Below are 13,055 nucleotides of genomic sequence, written 5' to 3' on the forward strand. Positions count from 1 at the left end.
TAAAAGCATAGAATGGCTTGGCTTGGAATCCCTTCAAAGATCATCAAGCTCCAACACCCGTGCCACGGGCAGGGCCACCAACTTCTACAATTAATAATAGACCAGACCTGAACTTGAACATCTCCAGGGATGGGGAAGTGTCAAGAGTGTTGATTTCTCTCTTTTCTACACTTATGAAGCTGTAATTATGTGGAAGTGTTTAAGCTAGTGTATGCTCAGTGGTTGGTTGTTTACATAATCAGGCCGTAGTAGCAGAACAAAGTAGGGAAAAAAATAAAAATAAAATAAAATAAAAAAAGAAAAAAGAAAGGGCAGAACAAGGGGCTATTTTAAATCTCATTTTTCTAATGACAGGTGTCTGGAAAGTGTCCTTTCCTACTGTCTACCTGCTGTTCTGTCTGATGGTCGGAATGCATGGATATGCACAACAGTATTAACTAAGGAAGCCATTGCTTTTGCTATATTTCACTTTCAAAGTTTCACCCAAAATTACTAAAGTTTCAATATCTTACAAAGTATGTCAGGTCTTATGTCAGGTCTATGTGTGGAGACCCTCAGAAGTGTTTGGCTTTTACATGACAGGTCTTCTCTATAGCCTACATATGAGCATATCTGCTTCTTGTGTTTTGAATGGCTACATTAGAGAGAAGCAATTATTGGAATAAAGCTGGAGATCATATTCAGTACCTCTTTGGACTGTTTGTTAAATGATTACTAACTATACTGTTAGATGACTAAAATAAATAACATGATCTCACAGTATCACAGTATCAGACCTTATCAGAAATGTATTGCTATACTCACCTAAGAAGTTCAGTTTGGAAAATTTAGACAAAATTTACATAATGGCTTATTCTTGAAAATTTAGTTTTGTAGGAAAAGTTCTGATTATATTCTTTCATTAAAGACATTACTTTAGTTCTCTGTACAAGAGCTTCCATTAATCCTTCCAGGTAATAATTTCATTACAACATGTATTTCTGTTTTGTTTTCTTAATGTTTGATTCTCTTTCTCTTCTATTTTAATGAAAATAAATTGTTGTTTTGTATTTTTTGTCTTATGGTTGGTCAATACTTTCAAGCTCATGGAATATATTCAGTAGGTTTGACTGAAAGGAATAGTCTTCCATTAATTAAATGTAAAATAAAATCAAACTACATCCTTGCCATATGATGTTCATGATAGTCAAACTAATGAAGAAAGAATTATTGGCAATTTCAAATCATGTTTTTCAAATGATGAAAAAGCTATATGATACAATATATTCATGGATTTGCAACAAACTTCCTCCCAGTTAAACAGCAAGTTTATATGTTTTTTTTAATTATTATTATTTTTTATTTTGTGTGTGTGTGTTCAGTGATAGGGGAAGTCAATCCTTTTCCAAAAAGCAATAAATAGAAAGTAGTCATAACAGATGGTACCAGTTGCACTACTGAGTTCAAAGGAAAACAAGCAAAACCAGGGAAGATGTATGCTCTCTCCACAAGGGAGCTGGAGAACAGATCATGACAGGTATGAAGGAAGCTGGGGTGCTCAGTGACTTTGTTGCCTCAGTGTTCACCAGCAAAGGCTCTAGCTACAATGCTCAAGCTGCAGAAACCAAATGTTAGAGCTGGGAGAAGGGACACCCACTTGCTGTAAGTGAAGATCATGTCTGAGACCATCTAACGAACCTGAAGGCGCAGAAGTCCATGGGACCAGACAAGATTTATTTGCAAGTTCTGAGAGAATTGGCAAATTAAGTTGCCAAGCTGCTCTCTGTCATACTTGAAAGGCTGTGGCAATTTAGTGAAGTTACCAGTGGTTGAAAAAGGGGAAACACTGCCCCTATTTTCAAGAAGAGAAGTAAAAGAAGTTCCAGGGAACTACAGGCTAGTCAGTCTCACATCTGTGCCTGGCAAGATAATGGAGCAGATCCTCCTGAATGCCCTACTAAGGCAGATGGAAAATAAAGATGAGGTGACTGATGGTAACCAACATTCCTTCACCAAGGATAAGTCATGCTTGTCAATCTTGGTGGCCTTTCATAATGGAGTGGACAAAGGAAGAACAACTGACTTTGTCTATACAAACTCGTGAAAAGTGTCTGACTTTCCAGCATGACTTCCTAGTCAGCAAATGGGAGAAAAATTATTAAAAGGATGGACAATCCTGGATAAGGAATTGGCTGGATGGACAGACTTAGAGAGTTGTGGTCAATGGCTCAGTGTCAGTGTGGAGATCCGTGATGAGTGGTTCCTCAGGAACTAGTGCTGGAACCAGTTCTATTTGCCACCTTTTTAGGTAATATGGAACACCCTCAGCAAGTGTGCAGATGACACTAAGCTGAGTGTCACAGTTATACTAGAGGAAAGGAATGCTATCTAGAGGGACCTGGACAGACTTGAGAGGAGGCTCAGGGCCACCTCAAGAAGTTCAACAAGGCCAAGTGCAAGGTCCTAGGGTAAACCCAAGCACAGTTACAAGTTGGGCAGATAATGGCCTGAGACCAGCTGTAAAGGAGAAGGATTTGGGGTTATCAGTTGATGAAAGATTCAATATGAGCCTTCCATGTATGCTTGTAACCCAGAAGATCAGCCGTATCCTGGGTTGTACCAAGAGATGCGTGACCAAGAGTTTGAGGGAGGTGATTCTGCCCCTCTACTCTACTCTACTCTCATGAAACCCTACCTGCCGTACTGCATCCAGTTCTGGGACCTCCGACTCAAGAAGAACATCGAACTGATGGAGCAGGTCCAAAGGAAGCTCACAAAGGTGATCAGAGTGCTGGAGAACCTCCCTGCAAGGACAAGAAAAGAAAGCTGAAGCTGTTCAGCCTGGAGAAAACTCGGGGGGGAGTCTTCTAGTGACCTTCCAGTACCTGAAGGGGGCCTGAACAGGAAGTCTGGGAGGGGCCTTTTTTAAGAGGGCATGTAGTGGTAGAACAAGGGGAAATGGTTTAAAACTGGAAAAGAGTGAATTTGTACAAGATAATGGGGAAAAAAAAATCTTTATTGTGAGGGTGATGGGACACTGGAATGGACTGCCCTGCAAAGTTGTGGATTCCCTCTCCCTGGAAGCATTCAAGGCCAAGCTGGAAAGGGCTTTGAGCAACCTGGTCTAGTGGGAGATGTCCCCGTTTATAGCAGGGATGATCTTAAAAGTCCCTTCCAATCTAGACCATTCTATGATTCTATGAAATATATATATATACAGATACATATAAATAAAATAAATATATAAATATATAATGGATCATAGTAAATTGTCCATAGATTTTATCTAAAAAGCTGTACTGAATGTCATAATGTCTCCTTAAAAATGCAGTTCAAAATGGAACCATTCTGTAAAATACAAAATTAAAAATTAGGAAATGATCTAGGCATTGTAATCATTATAAAAGCCACAATTAACAGTTTTCAAAAGAGCAGAGGGAGCATATTTCTATGACAAATGCAGGAAAGTCAAAAGATTGTAGGTAAACTGTCTGACAGATTAAGATGGTGAGAGATAACTTGGCACTTGGCACTGTGAACAGATTTAGGAGTGATAATACAAAGATAAGAGGTGGGGGGAGGGTGTTTGCTTTCTGCCCCATTCTCTTAGGACAAATATGTTAGATTATACACTTCATTTTACCCTTAGCTATTCATACCAACTACAGGATTAGCCTTTTTTTCCTATCTGCTGCCCTGGCATGATGATTTCTCTTCAGTTCTCTTTTACAGCCTTCATCTCCTGCCAGAAAAATCACTAGCAATAAGCACTCAAATCTCCAGAGGACCCTAAGTTCTGATAGAAAGCTCAATGCCATCCTAACTTTGATGACTAGTGAGGGCCAGTGCAGAGCCAAGTGTGACAAGGACAGGCAATAGAAGACATTTCTTGGCAAGGTTCACTAGTTTTTCTGCAACCTGCCTCTTTTTTGGCAGATCAGAGTGCATATGTTCAGAGCGTGCTTCCCAAGCTTCAGGCCACTTTCACTTCTAACAGACCTGCTGCAGCAACTTAGGAGAAGATTTTGCCCTTACTGGTGATTGTCAGTGTAAAGTTCACTACAGCTTTTGTGAGTAAATCAAACTAACTGTTCCCTGGGATTATATACTAATAGAAAAGGAGGTCACTGTATTAGGTGACCTATGCAGTAAACATGGACAAGGTGTGTGTTTTAATACTTCTATGAAGGGAAAGCACCTTGTTTCCAACAATTGCTCATATACCTGGAGAGTGTTTGGAATTTGTTAAATGATATACAGTACTGAAAAGTCAATTTATTAAGCAATATATATATATTTTCTGTGCGCTTTCTACTCTAATTTGCTTTGGAGATCCTCAGTTGCAATACCATGAAGAGATCTTAAAATCACAGATACATGATAGCCCCACAAAGTCTGCTGCCATGGTGTTATCCCATTCATAATGGTAGTATGTTGCAGTATTGCACTTATTATTGTTATACCAGAACTCTCACACTCACCCATTATGGAGATGTAGGTTTCTTATTGAAATAACTCAGGAATTGGCTTATATGAATATTTTCCTTGAGCTTTTCAAATATGCTTACAGATAGCTGTTTCATGTTGATTGTCATTACTACTTAATATGAGAAGATCTAAGATCGAAACAGTATTTTCATGTCAGTTTTTTTCATGTTTGCTTTATGCAGTCAAAATTTTCCAGTAATAAAAAGGGAAGTCTAACTCATAATCCTTAGGGAAGTCACATTCTTTCTGAATTGAAACCCATGCTAAACTATTTTTGTTGTTGTTGTTGTTCTTCTTCCCTATGCATAGTAACTATTTTTAGACAGAAAAAAACATTTGGCAGTTTGTACAACTATTGATGTGGTCTGAGAAGCTGAGAATGTCCCATCCATGGAACTGTTCAAGTCTAGGTTGGAAGGGGATTTAAGCAACCTGATCAAGTAGAAAATATCCTTGCTCATTGCAATGGGGTTTGGAAACAGATATTTAACATTCCTCTCAACCCACACTACTTTGTGATTTTACGATCAATTCAACTCTGCATGTATATTTTTTGTTATAAAAGAGAAAAACATTATTTCTTTTACTGAACCATATGTTCAGCTTGTTTTATTTGCTAAGAATAACAAAGGCTGTGTGTGAGAACAAGTAATTATTATTTTTTTAAAATTATTATTTATTTATTTTTTTAATTTAAGCTGTATTTTTAGGTCTCTTCCTTTTTCCCCAAATAAAATGTAGTGATTGCAAAGCCACAAATTCCTTATGGAACTCAGGAGACTCATAATTATGCAGAGCATTTCAGTTGTTTGGAGCAATTTATGATCAGAAAGTCGCCTCTTGTGTGTGTGTTGGGGGGTTGAGGGGGGAGGGAAGGAAAGGGAGGGGAAAAATAAAATAAAATAAAATAAAATAAAATAAAATAAAATAAAATAAAATAAAATAAAATAAAATAAAATAAAATAAAATAGGAAAAAAAATACTTTATTCATTCTTAAGTGCTGGATATTAATGACACAGTTCCTTTGTTTGAAATACCATTTCTTGAAATTAATGACTCAATATAGTTTTATATTATGAGGCTGACATCTTACATGTGTTGTGGAAAAAATGTTTTTGCTGTTGTTTTTTTTTAAATCTTTATAGTTGGTACTGTGTAATTAATTGGCTGAAGTTTGAGAATAGATTACAAAATTCTGTAATTTGGACTCCTTTATCAGTAGAAAAGGCAGGTGTTGAAATTCTTTTAAAGCTGTGTAATTCTGTTCTCTACTGGTGTAGCGTGGGCAGATTTTCACTTGTTAATTATATTTAGAACACAGAAATAATGAAAAAAAAAAAAACAACTGCAATCTAGAAAAAAAGTATTTCTCACTGGCATTTACTTAAGTAAGTTTCTGTCCACATGTATATGACATCAAATGTTTGAAGAACTATGATTCCCAAAATGATCAGACCTGTGGTTTCCTCAGTCATGGCAATTATTACATCAGAAGTATTGAAACATATTTCTCATAAGGGGCTTCTGAGTTTAATATCACTAGATCACAACCACTAGATACTATAAGTAAGTGGAATATGAAAATGATTGCAGATAAATAAATTTTTAATGCTCCTCAAAAAGAACACGAATATTTCTAACATTTCTCTATTGAAGTGGATACTTGAAAAACTGCACACAAAGTAAGAAGGTAGTTGTGAGCTATATGGTCTCCCCTGAGCCTCCACTTCTCCAGACTAAACAGTCCCAGCTTTCTCAGTCACTCTTCATCAGACTCATGTTCCAGACCCTTCAACAGTTTTGTTGCTCTTCTTTGCACATGATCCAGGGTCTCAATGCCTTTTTTGCAGTGATGATAGTCCCAAAACTGAACACAGTACTCAAAGTGCAGCCTCACCAGTGCTGAATACAGGGGAAAATGGACAAATCCTGGATTTACTCACAAAAGAAGTGAAGCATGGGCATTATATATGAGAATTCAAATATATTTACTGTCTGCTCAAAAGTGTTGTCACAACATTTAATGAGAAGTTTAATGGAAAGATGTATTGAATTAATGAGTTCGAGTTAAAAGTTATGGTAAGTTTTAACATTATAGATCTATTGTTCAAGAAAGGCCAAAACAGAAACATATAAAGAAATTCATGTTACTTAGTGGGAATCCATAAACTGAATGGTTCACACCCTGAACACCAGCTAGGAGTGAAATAAAGTACAAATTTTCCCAAGGAAAGAAAGTGGTGAAAGTGAAGCTTTCAGAAGAATAGGATAAAGGCCTTGTTTAAAATCAGCAGGGAGAAAAAAAAAAAAAAAAAAAAAAAAATTGACACCAGCTACAAGTAAATAAACAAACAGCAAAGGCTAGGAAGAAGAAGAGTTGTGTTACTGGCAGAAGGAGTCTACAAAATCAGACAACAATACAAAAGATTAGGAAGCATGGTGAAAATGTTTAGAAATGTACTCATGGTGTTGTACAGTACCTGATAAATAGGCAAGCTGAGATTTAAACAAAGCTGAATTTTCAATACAAATGTTTTGTCAGCTTTCTCCTAGGCATTTGGAAACTGGCCATTACAGGAAAATGAAATATTCAAGACCAACTGTTTCCGTTCCCTATCCTGAATCAAATAGCAGAACCACATATCTAATTGAGCAAGATCCCAATAGTTGTCTTGATGGAAAAAAACACTGGCAACAAAGTGCTAGTTAGTTCCTCACAGGTGACAGAAATGAGTCTGGAGTATGCAGGGGGCTTTCATATGACTTGCTAAAATATTTTGATATAGCACATTCAATGTATCTGTTTCAGTTTTTACTAAATCAAACTTCATAAGGCACAGACACATCTGCCATTGACAGCATCATAAATAGCAGGGTTTTTTTTGCTTGAGCTTATACCATTTTTGTTGAAGCTGAAACATTAAGGTTAATATTAACTTATACATAGATACACAAGGCAATGAGACATTGCTCTGAGATATGATGAAATCATGTAATTTTAAGCATTACACATGAGATAGATCTTTTGATTAGATACCTAAATTGTTATAAGAATATGCAGCATTTATCCAGTAGATTGAGTATGTCTGATAGCACATAAAATTACATATGCTTATTTATTTATTTCCAGCACACAACATGAAAACAGAAACATTTTTCCTTGCACTACATCTTTAATTTTCATGGCTCAGCATCTATATTTCATTCCAAACAGTAGAAACAGAAACACTTCTCACTACTCATCCATCCATTACCAAAAAAAAGGACATAGTGTAGAAACAGAAAATAAATATGTTGACTGGCGAGAAGGACTACCTCGGGCTGATAAAGAAAGACTGCTGAAGGCCATGTCCAAATATGAGAAGAGGTACAAACATAGTTTAAGAGTCTCTGAAAATGAATATATATATATATATATATACAAATTTTATATAGAAATATATATATATATCTATCTATATATTTGTATATAAAATACCTTGTTATTTATTAGTTTATTTATGTTTACAATTATCTTCTTGGAGGAAAAAATATCATAAAAGGAAAAAGATGGAGGAAAGAACTCAGCCACCCAGGTATCCAAGTGTTCAGCTCTTATACAGAAGATGAAATTCTCAAGGAAGATAAACATCTAGGAGCTCCCACTGAGAACAATTTACACCTTCGAAACTGAACATTTATTGCGGCTGCTGGATGCTGAGCCCATTGAAAAATTCAGTCCAAGGACAATTTTCTTTGTAAAATAAACATTCAAAATGTTTTTGTTCAAACTTCTGTTGGTAGGAGAAATTGAAATTTAGGCTCCATCTCCTGAAAGTTTCATTTATTTTAATTTTTTATGTATCTTAATTTAAATAATAATAATAAACAATATATGTGTATTTTGTTCATTACTGGGTCTTAGTTGCTTTGATTTATTTTTATTTTTATTAGTTTAGCAAAACATACTAAGTAACATTATTAAGTAAGTAAGTGTTGCAAGGAAGAGTAAGATTTGAGCAAATATTTCTCTTTTAACAAAATTTTACAAGTCAAAACATAAAAGTCATTTTATTCTTTTGGGTTACATCCATTTTCCAAAAAGAACTAAGCTTTAGAGATAAAATATCATAGAGCTTTATTTAATTTTATTTATTTTATTTTTTCTTTATTTTATTTTTCCCACCAAAATACAGCTTTTGTTGTGCTTCTAACTGGCAATGTATCAAAGATAACATATATGCTAATATGCTAATAACAGTGTAGAATTATAAATGTATGGTTCATAAAGTCATATTTAGATCTATTAAATATTTAATTATTATTTTCTGGTTTGTTTGTTTGTTTTTTTTCTCATAGAGAATGAAGTGTTTCAACATAGAAGCAAGACCTAAACTAATATTCTGCAGTTTAAACAATTATGTTTATAATGTATGTTTATGTATGTAAACATCATATAAGATCATCATAAGATCATCACCTGGGATAGAAAAGACCTTTAAGGTCAAGCCCAACCATCAGTCTTACATAATGAGTCACATGGCAACTCCACCACTTTCCTCTTCAGTTAGTACCAATGCCTGAGTGCCCTCTCCGTTAAGAAATTCCTCCTAATATCCAATCTAAACATCCTCTGGCACAATCTCATGCCATTTCCTTGCATCCTGTCACTTGTAATCTGAGAAAAGAGAAAATACTTTCCTTGCTGCATCTTCCAGTTAGGTAGTTGTATAGATCCTCTTCTTCAACCTAAGTGTCCACATTTCTCTTATTTGCTCCTTAAATGTCTTGTTTTGTAGACCCTTCACTCGGTCTTCTGTGCATACATACTCAGTATTACTATTGTAGCAAGGATCCCCAAAGTTAAACAGAATATTTGAGGTGTAGTTTCACCGGCACTGTGTACAGGGAGAAAATAATCTCCCTAGTCTTGCTTTCCTGTTGTAGGTGTTACCATGGAAGCACACAGCAACACTCTCAACATTATTTCTCATGCAGAGCAGAGAGCCATTGGCTTTCTTGGTCACTTGGCAACATTGCTGGTTCAGTGTTCATTCGGTTGTTGACCAACACACTTAAGTGGATAACTTTCCAGCCATTCTGCCCTGAGCACATACTGCTACATGGGATGATCATGCTCCAGGTGAAATGCCTAGCATTTTGCCTTGTTGAATTCTATACAATTGGATATGACCCATCAATCTAGCCCATTCAGGTTCCTATGCAAAACCTCCATACCCTCAAGTAGATCATCAGTCCACCTGCCATATTATCATCTCTGAACTTACTGAAAGAATCCAGTATAGCGAGAGTGTGTATATATATAATATATATATAACTGAAAACTGCAGACTTCAATGTTTTCAGTCACTCCTGACGCTGAGAATATATTTATGAATCTGAAGGTTTGAAATTACCACTTATATAATCTGACAAGTTGCTGCCTCTTTTTGTGTCAGCAATGATCATAAATTATTTGCTTATGATCAAAGCTCTTAATAAGTGTTTAGTAAGAATGAAGAATTTCTAGTACTGAAATGCTACTGTGGTTTCCATGTCTGAAAATGTCACACTTCAACTCCCACTGGGCAGCAGTCCTACCCAGATAACTAGTAAATATCACTTATTATGATTGGCTGCTGTGATGCCTGCTGACAGTACCTCTAGCTCATAATTTTTCACTAACCTCTAGCTGCAAAGTGTTATTTTAGCATTGTGGCTAATTTAATGTTTTGCATAATTTTAATTCTGAGGTGTTCAGTCAAACAAAATCAGGACTTAGAACCTGCTTATGCATCTTACATAATTTACAGCTGAACACTCTTACAAAGTGAAAATTTGGACATATTACTCAAGAAAATATTTGAATAGCTAGGCTTCAAGTATGTTCCTGTTTACAGAAAGTGATATCAACATTCAAATCTAATTTGCCAGTTATAAACAAAAAATGCAAAACTCAGTGCACTTTGAGCATACATGCAACTCATTAGCAATTACAAGAATTGCAAAGATGAGGAGTTACAGAGAAATAGTATTCAAATCAGTAATAAAGACCAATCACCCAATATGCAAAAAATACGATCTTCAGATCTTTAAGGTCTTCTCCAATCTGAGTGATTCTATGATTCTATGAACAAATTACAAAATCAGTAACACCTTAAAAAGTACTCTCTATGTAAACATTCTCAATTTCAGTGGCAGAGAGAGTATCTGATGTTTGGTAGATATCATATGCCACTGAATGAACATACTGTCATAGTGTAATTAAGTTGCTTCATTTCAGTTTCATTCCTTTTCTTTGCACTACAGATTTATAAAGCTAATCAATTATCACATAATTTTATCAAAGCACCTTTTCCTGTACTTAATGCATTTATAGATTAAATACAACATTCAGAATGATATAGAAATATAATTTTTTGAGTCAACCGGCATTGATCAACACTAATAACCTGTGCATTACTACATTTTTACTATGAAGAAAAGATAACAAAAGTATTTCCTTTAATAAATTAATTAAAAAAAAAACAAACAGTTTTTAAATGATTGTTAGGAAAAAAAAGAAAAAAAAAGAAAAAGAAAATCATAGTTAAATAGCAAGAACACTGACATTTAATGTGATACAAAAGTTAACTGAAAGGTTTACTTTTAAGAGAGATATTTACTAGACTCAAATTCATAGTAAAGATGTCAAAATACCCTTCATCAGTGTCATTCTGGTTACTTAAAAGAGTTATATTAGACTCTTATTTTATTCCTAGACAATACCAGGTTCTAATAATGTGATAGGCAGAATTGCTGGCTTTTAAATCTTTTAAGTTCAGTTCTCATACGTACTTATCTGGATTTCTTGCATAATTACAGAAAAAGAACAGGATGTCAAAAATGGTCTTAACACTGACTAAACAAAATGATAAATAAAGCATTAGGAATTAAAAACATAAATCATGACATCACGGTAAGCTTGACAGAATAACATCATAGATAAATATTACTGTAGTTGTTAATTCTGAAGAGAGCTTTTCAGTGCAGAATAATTTTGGTAAGGACTTGACACAAGAATTTTTCACAAATTTGAAGGCGTAATTAAGAAAAGTAGAGTTAATTCATGTATTAATCATATTGAGAAATATATTTTTTCTGAAAGAGTTTATAAAGAAATTTTCTACATAAATTACAAATAATTCTTTTGATATAGACAGAAGGAAAAAAATGCAAGTAAAAAGTGATTGCAAATTTTTCACTGGAAGCACAGGAACAATTCCTTTTTTCTTAGGTCTTATAAAATGTATTATGCAAATCAGTATGTAACTACAAAAACAACAACAAAAACAACAACAACAACAAACAAACAAAAAAACATGCAAGGCAAATCAATTACCTATCTAAATCATCACTGCAGAGCCTAGGAATTGCATTAAATATCCCCAGATGTGAAGGTAATTTCTATTATTATTATTTTCTTTTCCCAGAAATTCTAAATAGAAATTTTACACTGTTACAATTTTTCTGCAGTGCAACGGAGAAAAGCATTATCTGATAGAGATTTCTCAGAGCTATCAGAGTAAAGCAGGGTAATAAAAATAAAGCTGGAAATATCCTGAAGTCTATGTAGTTTTTCTTCTGCAAATTAAGTCTTAGAAATTAACTACAAGTGTAATTACAAAATATTTTTAAAAATATATTTACTTTCAAGACTAGATAATATATTTTAAGAAAAGTATGCCCATGTTCAGCTTTTTGTCCACCAGAACCCCCAAGTCTTCCATAGGTCTGCTCTCAAGTTCTTCTTCAAGCTGGTACACATAATCTGGGGTAGCCCAGTTCCAAGTGGAACAACTTGAATTTAGTCTAGTTAAACAGTAGATTCTCATGTGCCTATTTTTAAAGTGTGCCTAGGTCCCTCTCTCTCACCCTTCTATTCTGTCAACTTCACCACCCAGGTTGGTGTCATCAGCAAACTTGCTGAGGGTACACTCAGTCTCACTGTCTATGTAATTGAGAATGGTGTTGATTAACACCAATCTCCATAGAGACCTGTGCAATACCCTTTGTGACTGGCCTCCATCTGGACACAGAGCTGTTGACCACAACTCTGGCTGTGATTCGTTATTCACTTAAGAGTCCAGCCTTGAAACCCATTTGTCTCCAATTTAGAGGTAAAGATGTGGTGTGGGATCACATGAAAAGCCTTCCAGAAGCCCACGTAGACAGCAACAGTTGCCCTTTCTCTATCAATACCACCACTCCACACAAAAGGCCACCACATTGATCAGGCATGATCTGCCTATGATGAAGGCAAGCTGACTGTCTGAGATCACCTCCACATCTGGCAACTGCTGTTTACCTCACAACTGATTATTTTGGTAAAATGATATGTGATTGTGGCAGAGGTATTAAGAGAGGTTAATGCTCTGCAATGAGTAAATCTCCAGGTTTTCTAAGGCACTGTATTCTGGACAGTGAGATAACAGTTTTCAGAAAATATAAAATAGCAGGGGAAGATAGAAATAGATTCCTAGCACAAGGCGTATGTTGCTATGGCTTCAGGAACTCACAGCATGTAAAATATACAAAGTTACCATCTGTTTTATTGATCTATTGAGGA

The sequence above is a fragment of the Excalfactoria chinensis genome, chromosome Z (genome assembly GCF_039878825.1).
Source record: "Excalfactoria chinensis isolate bCotChi1 chromosome Z, bCotChi1.hap2, whole genome shotgun sequence".
NCBI classification, from domain to species: Eukaryota; Metazoa; Chordata; class Aves; order Galliformes; family Phasianidae; genus Excalfactoria; species Excalfactoria chinensis.